The sequence below is a fragment of the Macrotis lagotis genome, chromosome 1, assembly GCF_037893015.1.
Source record: "Macrotis lagotis isolate mMagLag1 chromosome 1, bilby.v1.9.chrom.fasta, whole genome shotgun sequence".
Lineage (NCBI taxonomy): Eukaryota > Metazoa > Chordata > Mammalia > Peramelemorphia > Peramelidae > Macrotis > Macrotis lagotis.
Window position 1 is genome coordinate 631,650,428 of NC_133658.1, and position 15,360 is coordinate 631,665,787.

Genomic DNA, 15,360 nt, shown 5'->3' on the forward strand with positions numbered 1-15,360 from the left:
TCTCACAGCACTCCCCCCATTCCATTCTCTTTCTTTGTTATTTGTGCTCTTTACTTACCAATTCCAATCTGGGTGTTGAACCTTCAAACCAATTTTAAACTAATAATTATCCAGGTATCCTCAGCAATATCCAAGTAACCATAATTGGAAAAATCCCCACTTATCAGCTCTATTTTCTGACCATCCCCCATGATATCATAGTTGTAGAGATTAGCTTCTAGAGGATGGATTCTGTATACCAGGCTAGTGACCTGTGAATAAGACCCCAACCATTCTTTTCATTTTGGGTGGAAAAGAATAAGTTTTATAGAATAAGTCAACATAGAGAAATTTCATCATCATCATCAGCAACACCTAGGTGGGTCAATGGATAGAAGCAGTGGACCACTTATTGATTGTATTTCAGGGCAGGTTAATCTTTTTTCTTCCTCAGTTATCTTGTTGTTTTTTTGTAGGTTTTTGCAAGGCAAATGGGGTTAAATGGCTTGCCCAAGGCCACACAGCTAGGTAATTATTAAGTATCTGAGGCTGGATTTGAACTCAGGTACTCCTAACTCCAGGGCCATTGCTTTATCCACTATGCCACCTAGCTGCCCCTGTTCCTCAGTTATTTTATCTGCAAAACTAGGAAAATTATATTCTCTATGTTCCAGGGCTACCATGAGCATAAAATGGGATAATCATCATCATTATTCTCATGGTCTTCATTATACTACATTATCTTTATGGATGAGTTGGCACCTGCATCATAGATTTCATTGCATTTTTGTTTCCTCCAAACCACCTCTCTTCCCAATTTCACAATTATTTTTGAGGCTATGACCATTCAGATTTGCAGAGTCATCTCTAATTTCTCTCTCTCTCCTTTATTCCTTGTTTTCAAATAGTAACCATGTTTCATAATTTATCCATATCTTCAAATTTCATTTTTCTTTAAGTCACATAATCACCTTTTTAGTGATATATTATTTCAACAGTCCTCAAACTGATATACTTGACTCACACTTTCACTGCCCCCAATCTATCCTTCATATAATCTATGATAGCAATTTTCGTAAAGTGCAAGTCTGACCCTGTCACTCTCCATCTCAATAAACGCCACTGGTTCCCTATTAATTTTAAAATCAAATACTATTTCATTTTTATCTCATCCTTTATTTTTTTATTTTGTATAATTGTTGCAATGAATATATTAGTACAGTAGTACATTATAAAATTCATATAAACACATACACACATACACATATATGTGTCTATATATACGTATGTATACATATATACATAGATAGATAGATAGATAGATAGATAGATAGATAGATAGATAAAATCTTGTGAGGGCACATGGTAAAAAAATGTTTTCCTTAAGGATGCATTATCAAGAGTTTGCTTATCACTGCTCTAGAGAGTTAAACTAGCAGCACTGGTATAACAAAAGTATTGAATCAAAACACTTAAGTCTGTCTTCTGATTTAACTAGTTCCATCAATGAGCAAGTCTGAAGAAGCAAGGACCTGATTGAAACAGGATTCTATGTCATTTCAGATTCAAAATCTCAGCATGCCTAAGGTACTATGGAGCTCTTTGCTCCTGGATTCTCAGGTACTAGGACTGAGTAACTTTTTAGCTGAGATATCTTATCCTAACAGTTCTTACTGCAGCTGGGCAAGTTGTCTCATTCTTTTTATATTAACATTCATACGCTCCACAACAACTAGTGCAAATCTGGTATATTTCTCAAACTTTTGTGATATCTTATACTCACAACCTAATTTAATTTAAGCATGGATCTGACTTAAGTCAATACCCTAATAGTTCAGGTTTGATGTTATATCAAATCTTCCATGACTCCATATTGCCTTTCCTCTTTAGCTTCCAAATCTATCTCTCACTTACATTTCTAGCCTTATTTATATGACTCATATTCATACCTTCCCTGACCCAGTAATATTTATCTGCTTATTGTTCCTTGAATACAAAATTTCTTCTTTTACTTTGAATAAAGGATTTTATGCATCAATGTGTCTTTCCTTTTTGGAGAAAACAAAATAAATCAGGATTTAATAAATATTAAATGCCAAGATGTAATTGTTGAATAAATTAAAAATAAAAAGTGCTGTCTAAGCAATGGTTTTATTTTTAAAGTCACTTATTCTTATACACACACACACATAACACACACACACACACACACACACACACATCCTTTACATCACTGTTTTCAAAGTATGATCCAAAGACTCCTAGGCATTTCAGAGAGTTCTTAGGGCATTTGTTAAACCAAAACTATACCCATTGTAATCTCCTCCTTTTGCTAAATATAACAGTGTGTTAAAAGAGATTTTCTTCATATATATTTTGAACAAAATAAAATATTAGAATAGATTCAATGCATGAACTTACATAAGAATATAGGTTTTTTTTTAATTTTTTCTATGACTTTTAGGTTTTATCTTAGGATGAACAATATCATAAATGATACTAGCAATGTTAGAAACCCTATAAAATATATATCTGCAAGAAAATTTAAAATAATGTCATTATTTTCATCATTTTTTGGTTTAGGAAAATATAGCTTTTTCCCACAAAACATGGCATTCATGTCATCATGTACTGTGTCTATTATTGCTAATTTAAATTATTTTAATAAATATTTTATGTGTATCATTTTTCATTTCCATGTAGTAAATATTGGTAGATATAACTCACGTAAGCAAAAGCTCTTTGGGGTTCTCAGTAATATAAGTGTATAAAGGGGTCTTCATAACAGAAAATTGGAGAACTTCTGCTCTATTGTACAGATAGGCATAAAATGAATGTACGTTTTAGTATAGGTGCACATACAAAATAGTTCCTTCCATTTCTCTTTGTTATTATACTGATTTAGAATATCTTATATTTTGTTATCCCTTCTCCAGATCATTGTACAGTTAAGGAAACCAAGGCAAGCATGGTCAAATAAAATTATTTCCCCAAGGTCATATGGCTAGTAAGTATATGAGGCTGAATTTGAACACAGATCCTCCTGACTCCATGACCATTACTCTATTCACTGCACCACCTAGCTTCTCCTTCTATTTTCTTCAGTGTCTACATGACTCCTTTAAATGTGACTGAAATTTAGATGAACTCAATAATGTAAGATTGAATTCTGAAGGTTTAACCTATTGTGAGCAGCTCAATTCTATTCTCTTTCCACAGTGATAGTAATATATGACCTAGTTTGGTAGGAAGAGGTAGATAGTATTTCTAGAATTTAATTTTTGATGTCTATCTCTTCCCATTCTGAAGAGGACAAGAAAATACCATCTTAATTAAGTTTTCTCTCTGCGCCTTTCTCTTTCTGTCTGTGTGTGTCTATCTCTCTCTCTGTGGCTCTGTCTCTCTGTATCTCTCTCTCTCTCTCTCTCTCTCTCTTTCGCGCACACACAAAAACACACACACATCCCTTTTTCTTTTCTATTCCCTCCTATTAGAAAAGTCTCTTGAAAATATCCTCATGAGGTAGGACAAAGAAAAGATACTGTGGATCTTATAAGATTAAAAAAGAAGCATTATTAGAGATTCTAGCTTGTAAAAGTCATTTTAACAGTTGTTTGTTATTTGATAAATTCATAGTTCATCTCATGATGAATGTGATTAGTAGTTCAATTCAGGTTATAATATTACATTTATAATTGAACTAAGGATAAAACATCCTCATAGTCACTACTAAATTTTTATTTTTAAAATTTTTTCTATTACTTGTAGGATTTATCTTAGGAGGAACAAAATCATAAATAATACTAGCAATGTTAGAAAACCTATAAAACACAGGACATGAGAAGCATAAGAGTTTGTAGAAGTTATATATTTATCCTTTTTTAAATAGTTCTAGGGGTAGATACAAGCAGAACCCTAAACAGAATGCCTTACAAAATAATGATGAGATAATTGTGATGATGATGCCAATTGTATAATATTTATATAAAACTTTAAGATTTGTTTTATAGATGTATGTATCACATACACACATATGTATATAATTTATTTCTACAAAATTCTTGCTTCTATTAACTTCATTTTGCAGTTGAGAAAACTGATAGAGACTGTTTAAATGATATGTTTAGGGGTAGCTAGATGACATAGTGGATAAAGCACCAGCCTTGGAGTCAGGAGTACCTGGGTTCAAATCCGGTCTCAGACATTTAATAATTACCTAGCTGTGTGGCCTTGGGCAAGCCACTTAACCCCATTTGCCTTGCAAAAACCTAAAAAAAATAAAAAACATAAATGATATGTTTAGAGTCTTAAGTCTATCAATTGTCTGAGGTAGGATTTGAATAGAGGTCTTTCTGACTTCAAACCCAGGAATCCTTTCTCCTTGCCACCTAGCTGCCTACAGGAGGTAGTACCACATAATTTGATCAAAAGATGGCATGAATACCGTTGTCATAGGAGTGGAGGATTTGGGAATATAAATAGATAGAGATAAGTATACCTTAAAAGCTACAGAGAATATATCCAAAATAGAAATCCTATAGAAAATCAAGTCATTCTGTGTGTTTTACAAAGCAGTTATTATCACCTGAGTAGCAGTTTCATAACACATATTTGAATCAAATGCTATTTTGTGATTATTCCACATGATGAATAATTTCAAATATAATAACAATAAATTTAAAGAAACATTGGAAAACTGTTTACAACATTTAATGCTATAATGAAATTGTTTATTAATTTTTTGTCATCATTTTGAACAGTTTTATCCATTGTAAATAATTCCATATAAATCTCTATATTACATATATGGGTAGATAGATGCACAGTATGTTTATATAATTTTCATTTGTCACCATTATTGGGGATAATTGTGACTGAAACCTGAGCCAAACTGCTCCAAGGTAATCTGGAAGTCAGTTTTATATTAGCAGTCTTCAAATTTGAAGAACTGTCATTTGGATGAAGGAGCAGGCTTGTGTGATCCCACAGTGCAGAAAATGCCTAACCTTGAAAACCATCCAAGAGAGTTAGTGAGGGTCACTGAGATACGTCTCAATGGAAACCTTGAAACCTAGGCTGGATCTAGTTCTATTGCTAAGGGACTTTTTTTATTCATGGCAATATTTGGGCTAAGACTTCTGGGGTTTGTTCTTATTTTGTGATATTCAATCTGTTTCTTAACATGATTTATATAACCTAGAAATGGCCTTGTGGTAGCCTTTGTACTATAGGACAATGAAAGAATTACAAGAAACATAAAGATCTTGGAAAGAGAGTACATAGTTTTCACTTGATCACTGATATCTCCTAATGAGTTGATGACCTTACAAATACTACAGTGCTTATCAGCTAAACTCAATTTAAGTTGTGCCAGTATCACCAGAATAAAATTTAAATTCCTCAAAGAAATATACATTTGTCAAGGACTTCACATTTCTCAAAAATTCCTTTTCTTTTTAGAAGTATTTAAATTATCACAATTATTTGTCAAGATAATTTTCAGTATTCATTTTTACAAGATTTTGAATTCCAGATTAATTCTCCTCCATTCCTCCATTCCCCTTTTTTGAAAATGGTAGGCAGGCCTTCCATCCAAGATGGTAGAGAGAAGACAGGCACTTTGATAATTGCTCTACTTTCCCCTCAATAAAAACATGAGAGAAACTTCTTGACAGCAATTCAGTTAACAAGACTCTGAAAGAGAAGCTATGAGAACACCTATCAAAAAGGTCTGTCTCAGGAGACTGTGGGTGAAACAGGAGATAAGAACAGAGGATCAGCACTGGACAGCAGTTGGGGGAAGCCAGCCTCAGCCATAGAAACTGTGGTGAGTGGGGAGTGTGAGATCCAAATTTAGCTTTGGAGTATTTGGCCTGGGGGAGAGGAGTTATAGGAGAGTGAGTTCTAGCACAGAGTCTTAGAGCTTGCCCAGAGAACAACCAGCTTGGCCAGGGACCTAAGCTCCATAGTTTCTGCAGACCCCTTTGTGCAGAACAAACAATAAACTGCCCCCCCACCCCCTCAGGGAAATAGAGGTCACTCAACAGAAAGAGATTACCTCCCTCCTCCAGGGCCCAGCCCAGTGTTCAAGGTCAACTCAGATCCTGCTGCTGAGAACCTCAAAAACTCCAGAGAAAGCAACCAGCACCCCGCTTCTGGTTGGTACTTGGAATTACTTAGCCAAGTGAACAAAGCCTCTAGGATCTTCAAAAGCATACTCCCGAGAACCAGCTCCCAGCTTCCACACAAGATCATAGAAAGATGAAAAAAGGCCAGAGAAAAGGGGGGCCTAACGATAAATAATTAAAAGAGACAGTTTAACCCAGAAAGATCTAGAACTGTTGAAGAGAATATTAATTGATCTCCAGACCAGAAAGACTTCCTTGAAGAAATCAGGAAGGAGTTTAAAAATCAACTGGAAAAAATTGGGAAAAGAAACTCAAGATAAAATTAACACATTGCAAGACAGAATTAACATTTCACAAGAAAACAAGTCCTTGGAAAATGCAACAGGACAAGTTCAATATGATAACAATTTTTTCAGATCCTCAATTAGGCAAGTTAAAAAAGAAAATAATTTTCTCAAAACTCCACTTTGGGGGGGGGGGAGGCTAGGTTGCATAGTGGATAGAGCACAGGCCCTGGAGTCAGAAGTACTTGAGTTCAAATCTGGCCTCAGACACTTAATAATTTCCTAGTTGTATGGTCTTGGGCAAGCCACTTGAATAAATGAAGAAAATTCTTCACTAAAAAAAAAAAAAGAATGGATTCAGTGGAAAGTAATGACTTCATGAGACAACAAGATTCTGTTAAACAAAGCCAGAAGAAGAAAAAGAAGAAAATGTAAATGTAAGAAAATGTAAAATACCTCATCAACAAAACCACTGACCTTCAGATCAAGACAGGAGAACATGAGAATTATAGTTCTTCCTGAAAATATTGAAGAGAAATAAAACCTGGACTTAATATTACAGGATTTAATTATGGAAAATTGCCCTGATATCATGAAACCAGAGGGCAAAAGAGTTATTGAAAGAATACATCAATACCCTACAGCAAGAGATGTAAAATGAAAACACCAAGGTATGTTGTAGCCCAATTCCAGAACTATCAGATAAAAGAAAAAAAAATCCTGGTAGCAACAAGAAAGAAAAAATTTAAGTACCAAGGGTTCATAGTAAGGGTTGCACAGGTCATGGCCACAGCAACATTAAGAGATCAAAGGGCCTGGAATGAGATATTCTGAAGGCCAAGGGAGCTTGGAAAGCAGCCAAGAATCTACTACCCAGAAAAGGTGAGCCATCTCATCCAGGGGAAAAGGTGAACATTTAATGAAATCAGATACTTCCAAGATTTCATGATCAAAGGATATGAGTTAAATAGAAAATTTGGACATCAAACAGGAGGCACAAGAGACACATTAAAAGGTAAAAAATACTGCTCAATAAGAAGAAACTGGCTATATAAGTATTTGGAAAAAATAGTCTCATAACTTTTGAGAATTGTAACTCTATTAGAGAAAATATACATAGTCAGAAGTGAGGGACATTCATAACATTTCTGTGACTCAGACAATGATTTATAAACAATACCTCCTTGAAGAGGGGGGAAGTAAGGAGAATGGAGGTTGGAGGGGGACTGAATGGGGTAAATCTCATTACATCAAGAGGTAAAAAGACCTATTGTAATTGAGAGGAAAAAGGTAGTTGATAAGAACCACCTGAATCTTCATCTTTTCAGAGTTGGCTTAAATTTAACATAGACATACTTAGTTAAGAAACATATCTTACCTTCCAAGCATTAAAAGAAGAAAAGAGTACGGGGAGGGAAGGAGAGGCGGAGGAAAAGGGAAACTAACAGAAGGAAGGGAAAAGGGGGGGAGGGAAAGGGAAAGAAAAGGGAGGGGGTTGATATAAGAGGGAAAAGACACTGAAGGTAGCAGTATTCAGAAATAAAATACTGGGGAAAATGTAAAAAAGGGAAAAAAAGGGGGAAATGCAGAAGGAAGATAGCATAGAGGGCAATAAAAAGTTAGTAATTATAGCTTTGAATGTGAATGGAATGAATTCTCCCTTAAAAGGTAAATGAACAGCAAAGTGAATTAAAAACCAGAATGCTATAATATGTTGCTAACAAGAAACTCATCTGAAGCAGGGAGATGCATTTAGACTAAAGGTAAAAAGTTGGAGTAAAATATATTTAGCTCCAGCTGAAGTGAAAAAAAGCAGGGTTAGCAATCCTCATCTCAAACAAAACAGCTGCAAAAATAGATAGTGTTAAAAGAGATAAAGAAGGAAACTATAACCTCCTAAAAGGTACCATAGACAATAAAGTAATTTCAATATTAAATATAAATATACCCAGTGCTTTAGCATCCAAAGTCTTAGAGGACAAGTTGAAAGAACTACTGGAAGACATAGACATCAAAAATGTACTAGTGGGAGACCACAACCTCCCACTATTAGATTTAGATAAATTGAATCATAAAATAAACAAGAAGGAATTTAAGAAGATAAATAGATTGTTAGAAAACTTAGATATGATAGACCTATGAAAGAAGCTCAATGGGGATAGAAAGAATATACATTTTTTCTGCAGTACATGGCACTTACACAAAAATTGACCATGTACTAGGACATAGCAACCTAATGATCAATTGCAGAAATGCAGAAATATTGAATACATTTTTCTCAAATCATAATGCAATGAAAATTATATGTAAGGCTGGACCAGGGAGATATGGATCCAGAATTAATTGGAAACTAACTAAAGTCATTTTAAAGAATGGGTGGATCAAGCAGCAAATTATAGAAAGAATTAATTATTTCATAATAGATAATGACAAAAATGAAACAACACACCAAAACCTATGGGATACACTCAAGGAGCCTGTCAGGGGATATATTATATCTTTAAATGCTTTCATGAATAAATTAGAGAAAGAAGAAATCAATGAAATAAATATGCAACTAAAAAATTAGAGAAAGAACAAATTAAAAACCCCAATTAAATGCAAATTATAAATTCTAAAATTTAAATGAGAAATTAATAAAATTGAAAGCAAGAAAACTATTTAACTAATAAATAAAACAAGAGCTGGTTTTATGAAAAAAAACAAAAAAATTGATAAAACTCTGCTCAATTTGATTTAAAAAAAGAAAGAAGAAAACCAAATTGCTAGTATCATAAATGAAAATGGTGAACTCATCACCAATGAGGAAGAAATTAAAGTTATTATTAGGAATGATTTGGTCCAACTATATGCCAATGGATTTGAGAATCTAAGTGAAAAAGATGAATGTTAAAAGATTAAATTAAGAGGAAATTAAAAACCTAAATAACTCTATTTCAGAAAAAGAAATTCAACAAGCCATCATTGAACTCCCTAAGAAAAAATCTGCAGGGCCTGATGGATTCACAAGTGAATTTGTTCAAACATTTAAGGAACAATTGATTCCAATTTTATATAAACTCTTCAGAAAAATAGGTTTAGACAGAACTCTGCCTAACTTTTTCTATGACACCAATATGTTACTGATACCTAACAAAGGAATAGTTAAAACAGAGAAAGAATATTCAAAACCTCTCTCCCTGATGAATATAGATGCAACAATCTTAAATAAAATCTTAGCAAAATGATTGCAACAACTTAACACTAGAATAATACATTATCATCAAATAAAATTTATCCCAGGAATGTGGGGTTGGTTCACATTAGGAAAACTATTAGAATAATTAATTATATCAATAACATACCTATCTGAAATCATATGATCATATCAATACATGCTGCAAAAGCTTTTGACAAAATACAGCACCCATTCCTACTACAAACACCAGAGATTGCAGGAATAATAAGCAGTATCAATCTGAAAACATCAGCAAGCTATATGCAACAGGGATAGGTTTGAGGCATTCCCAATAAGATCAGATTGAAACAAGGATGCCCATTATCACCACTACTATTCAATATCGTATTAGAAATGTTACCTTCAGCAATAAGAAAAAGAAATTGAAGGAATTAGACTAGGGAAGGAAGAGACAAAACTCTTACTCTTTGAAGATGACATGATGGTATACCTAGAAAATCCAAAAAAGTCATCTAAAAACTATTCAAAATAATTAGCAATTTTGGGAAAGTTGTAGGATATAAAATAAACCCTCATACATTCTCAACATTTCTGTATTTGATTAGCAAGATACAGTAGAAAGAGCTAGAAAGAGAAATCTCATTCCAAGTAACCTAAGACAAAATAAATTACCTGGGAGTCTAGCTTCCAAGGCAGACTCAAAGACTTTTTGAAAATGATTACAAAACACTTCTCCCACAAATAAAATCAGATTTAAATAACTGGGCAAACATCAACTGTTCATGGATAGGTCGAACTAATATAATAAAAATGAGAATTCTACCAAAACTAAACTACTTATTTAGTTCCCTACCAATCAAAAAAGGAGAAAGAAAATATAGTGTACAGTAATGGGGAAATAAGAATGGAGGGAGTTGTGACCAGCAATGCCGACAGTGGAAAAATATGGAAGTAGCTTTTGTGATGGACTTAGCATAAAGAATATGATCCACCTGCAACAGAGCTGGTGGTGTTAGAACACAGACTGAAGCACATTTATTATTATTATTAATAATATTATTGTTATCATTATAATTATTATCATAATTATTATTGGGGGTTTGAAGGGCAAATGGGGTTGGGTGGCTTGTTCAGGGCTGCATAACTGGGTGATTGTTGGGTGTCTGAGGCTAGATTTGAGCCTGGGTGCTCCTGGCTCCAGGGTGGTGCTCTGTCCGCTGTGCCACCTAGGTGCCCATATTATTATTATTTTTTATTTTTATTTTATTTTTTCTTTCCATTACTTTATTGCTTATGAGGGTCTACATTTTTTGGTGGAGGGGGTATTTTGTTTACTCTTGAACAAGAATATTTCAGTAATGTATAAAAACAATCATTAGAACAAAATTAAAAATAAACGTAAAAGTTTAAAAAAATTAACTAAAACATAGTTAAAAAAAGAAATAATACATTGATCACCTTCTTTAAAGGGATCCTAAAATGAAAACACCAAGGAATATCATAACCAAATACCAGAACTATCAAATAAAAGAGAAAATCCTCTATGCAGACAGAAAGAAGCAATTTAGATACCAAGGAGTCACAGTAAGGATTACAAAGAAGCTGGCTGCATCAACATTAAGGGATCAAATGGCCTGCAGTGAGATATTTTGAATTGCAATGGTGCTTGCAGTCCACGATCTGGCAAAGCTGAGCTTTCTCTTTCAGGGAAAAAGATGGACATTTAACAAAAATGAAGAATTCTAACAATTCTTGATGAAAAAAAACAGAGCTAAATAGAAAATTCAGACATCAAACAGGAGGTTCAAGAGACACATGAAAAGGTAAAATAAAATTTAAGGGGTAAAGAAAAAAAATGCTACACAATAAGATGAAACTGGCTATATTCCAGCATGGGGAAAAGAGTCTCATAACTCTTAAGAATTGGCGGCTAGGTGGCGCAGTGGATAGAGCACTGGCCCTGGAGTCAGGAGTACCTGAGTTCAAATCTGACCTCAGATACTTAATAATTACCTATCTGTGTGGCCTTGGGCAAGCCACTTAACCCCATTTGCCTTGCAAAAAAAAACAAAAAAAAATTAAAAAATTAAAAAAAAGAATTGTAACTCTATCAGAAATAATATACTTAGGCAGAAATGATGGATACTCATGAGTTAACCATAAGACTACTACCCAATGGGAAGAAATTGGCTATATTCCTACTTGGGAGAAGAATCTAATAAGTCTGAAGAATTGTAACTCTGTTAGAGGGAATATATTTAGCCAGTTAAAATGATTTAAAAACACTTCCTCCATAAAAATGAGGACAGGAAGGAGACAGAAGGAGAGAGGGGATGAATGGGGTAAATCTCATTACACTAAGAAGTAAAAAAGACCTATGGTAATGCGGGGGGAGGAGGGAGAAGATGAGAAACACCTGAATCTTCCTCTTATCAGACTAGGCATAAGGTTAACTTACACACATACTCTGCTGACTTAAAAAAAAAATTACCTTTGAAGCATTAAAAGGGGAAAAGGAAGGGGGGGGCAGAACCAGGGATGGTGAGAAAAAGAGGAAGTGTAAAGGGAAAAAAAGGAAATGGGAAAGAAAGGAAAGGGAGTGGATGTAGTAGGGAAAACACACTGAAGGGTGGTATTCAGAAATAGAATATTGGGGAATATGGAAAAAGAGACAAAAGAGGAGGAAAAATACAAACAGAGGGAAGATAGCATGGAGGGCAATAAAGGGTTAGTGATTATAACTCTTAATGTGAATAAGCTGAACTCTCCATTAAAATGTAAGTGAATAGCAGACTGGATTAAAAACCAGGATCCTACAATATACTACTTACAAGAAACTCATTTAAAGCAGATAGATACATATACCATAAAGGTAAAAGGATGGAGCAAAACATAATTTGCTACATTTGAAGTGAAAAAGCAGGGGTAGCAATTCTTATCTCAGACAAAGCAGCTGCAAAAATAGATAGCTTTAAAACAGATAAGGAAGGAAACTATATCCTCCTAAAACTTACCATAGACAATAAAGTGATTTCAATACTGAATATGCATGCACCCAATGGGATGGCACACAAATTCTTAGAGGAGAATCAGAAAGAGGTAAAGGAAGATATAGACAGCAAATCTCTACTAGTAGGAGACCTTAACCTCCTACTCTCAGATTTATCATAAATCAAATCATAAAATAAACATGAAATGGGGTGCCGAGGTGGCACAATGGATAGAGTACCAGTCCTGGAATCATGAGTACCTGGCTTCAAATCCGGCCTCAGACAATTAATTACCTAGTTGTGTGGCCATGAGCAAGCTACTTAACCCCATTTGCATTGCAAAAACTAAAAAAAAAATAAAAAATAAAAAAATGAACAAGAAAGAAGGTAAGGAGATAGACTGAAAGAATACCTAGATATGATAGACTTATGGAGGAAATTGAACGGTTGATAGAAAGGAATATGCCTTTTTCCTTCAGTGTATGGCACTTATACAAAAGTTACCATGTACTAGGGCATAAAAACCTAATAATAAATTGCAGAAAGGCAGAAATAGTGAATACATTTTTCTCAGATCACATTGCAATAAAAATCATCTGCAATATTGGGCAAGGGAAATATAGAACCAGAACTAATTGGAAACTGAATAACATCATTATTAAAGAATGAATGGATCAAACAACAAATTACAGAAAGAATTAATTATTTCATCCTAGATAATGACAATAATGAAACAACATACCAAAACCTATGGGATTCAACCAAAGTGGCTGTCAGGGGATATAGTATATCTTTAAATGCTTACATGAATAAATTTGAGAAAGAGCAAATCAATGAACTAAATATGCATCTAAAAAATTAAGAGAAAATCAAATTAAAAATACTCAATTAAATATCAAATTATACATCTTATAAATTAAAGGAGAAATTAATAAAATTGAAAGCATAATGAAACTCGATTTCATAAGTAAAACTAAGAGTTGGATTTATGAAAAATAAACAATAAAATTGATAAACCTCTGGTCAATTTGATTAAAAAAAGAAAGAAGAAAACCAAATTGCTAGTATCATAAATGAAAACAGTGAACTCACCACCAATGAGGAGGAAATTAAAGTAATAATTTGGAATCATTTTGCCAAATCTATGCCAATAAAGTTGACAATCTAAGTGAAATGGAAGAATATTTACAAAAATATAAATTGCCCAGGTTAAATGAACAGGAGATTAAATACCTAATCAACCCTATCTCAGTAAAAGAAATTCAACAAGACATCATTTAATTCCCTAAGAAAAAAATCTCCCTGGCCTGAAGGAATCACAAGTGAATTCAACCAAACATTTACAGAACAAATGGTTCCAATTCTATATAAACTCTTTGGAAAAATAGGGCAAGACAAAACTCTGGCTATCTCTTTTTATGACACCAATAAGGTGCTGATACCGAAACCTGATACCTAAAACAGAGAAAGAAAATTATAGACCTATCTTCCTGATGACTATAGATGCAAAAATCTTAAATAAAATCTTTGCAAAAACATTACAAGTTATCACTAGGATATTACATTTTTGACCAAGTTGGATTTATCCCAGCAATGCTGGGTTGGTTCAATATTAGGAAAACTATAAATATAATCAATTATATCAACAACAAACCTATCAGAAATTATATAATTATATCATTAGATGCTGAAAAAGCATTTGACAAAATACACCACCCATTCCTACTAAAAACAGTAGAGAGTTTAGGAATAAAATGACTGTTTCTTAGAATAATAAGTAGTATCTATCTGAAACCATCAACAAGCATTATATTCAATGGGGAGAGGCTAGAGACATTCCCAATAAGATCAGGGGTGATCAAGGATGCCCATTATCCCTACTACTATTCAATATCATATTAGAAATGTTAGCTTTAGCAATTAGAGATGAATTAGAATTGGAAGGAAGAGACAAAGATCTCATTCTTGCAGATGACATGATGGTATACCTAGAGAATCCCAATAAATCACCCAAAAATCTACTGGAAACAATTAGCAATTTTAGCAGAGTTTCAGGATATAAAATAAACCCTCATAAATCGTCAATTTTTCTATATATGCTTAGCAAGATATTGCAGGAAGAGTTAGAAAGAGAAATCCCATTCAAAGCAACCTCAGAGAATATAAAATACTTTGTAGTCTATCAGGTAAGACTGACTGAGAAACTTTTTGAAAACAATTATAAAACACTTCTCACACAATTAAATCAGATTTAAATAACTGGTCCAACACCAACTGCTCATGGATAGGTAGAGTTAATATAAAAATGAGAATTTGCCCTACCAATCAAAATTCCAAAAACTTACTTTAATGAGTTAGAAAAAAGTTGTAAGTAAATTCATATGGAGAAATAAAAAGTCAAGAATTTCCAGGGATTTAATGAAAAAAAAAGTACAAAAGAAAGTGGGTTTGCCCTACCAGAACTAAAATTATATTATAAAGCATCAGTCATCAAAACTGTCTGCTATTGGCTACGCAAAAGAGTGGTGGATTAGTGGAATAGACTAGGTGCAATAGTAGGAAACAATTATAGTAATTTGCTGTTTAATAAACTCAAAGAGTCCACTTTTGGGGATAAAAATTCTCTCTCTCTCTAATAAAAACTGGAAAGTTAGAAAATTGGAAGTTAGTATCAAGAATCTTAGATTAGACCAACACCTCACACCCTATACCAAGATAAGATCCAAATGGATACAGGGTTTACACATAACAAACAATACTATGAGCAAATTAGAAGATCAAGGACTAGTTTACCTGTCAGA

At 33.6% G+C, this 15,360-nt stretch overlaps 1 pseudogene; it reads right to left on the minus strand.

Annotated features, from left to right (window-relative positions):
- The window catches only part of LOC141505858 (beta-chimaerin pseudogene), a 129,143-nt pseudogene that overhangs the window by 100,838 nt on the left and 12,945 nt on the right, over positions 1 to 15,360 (minus strand).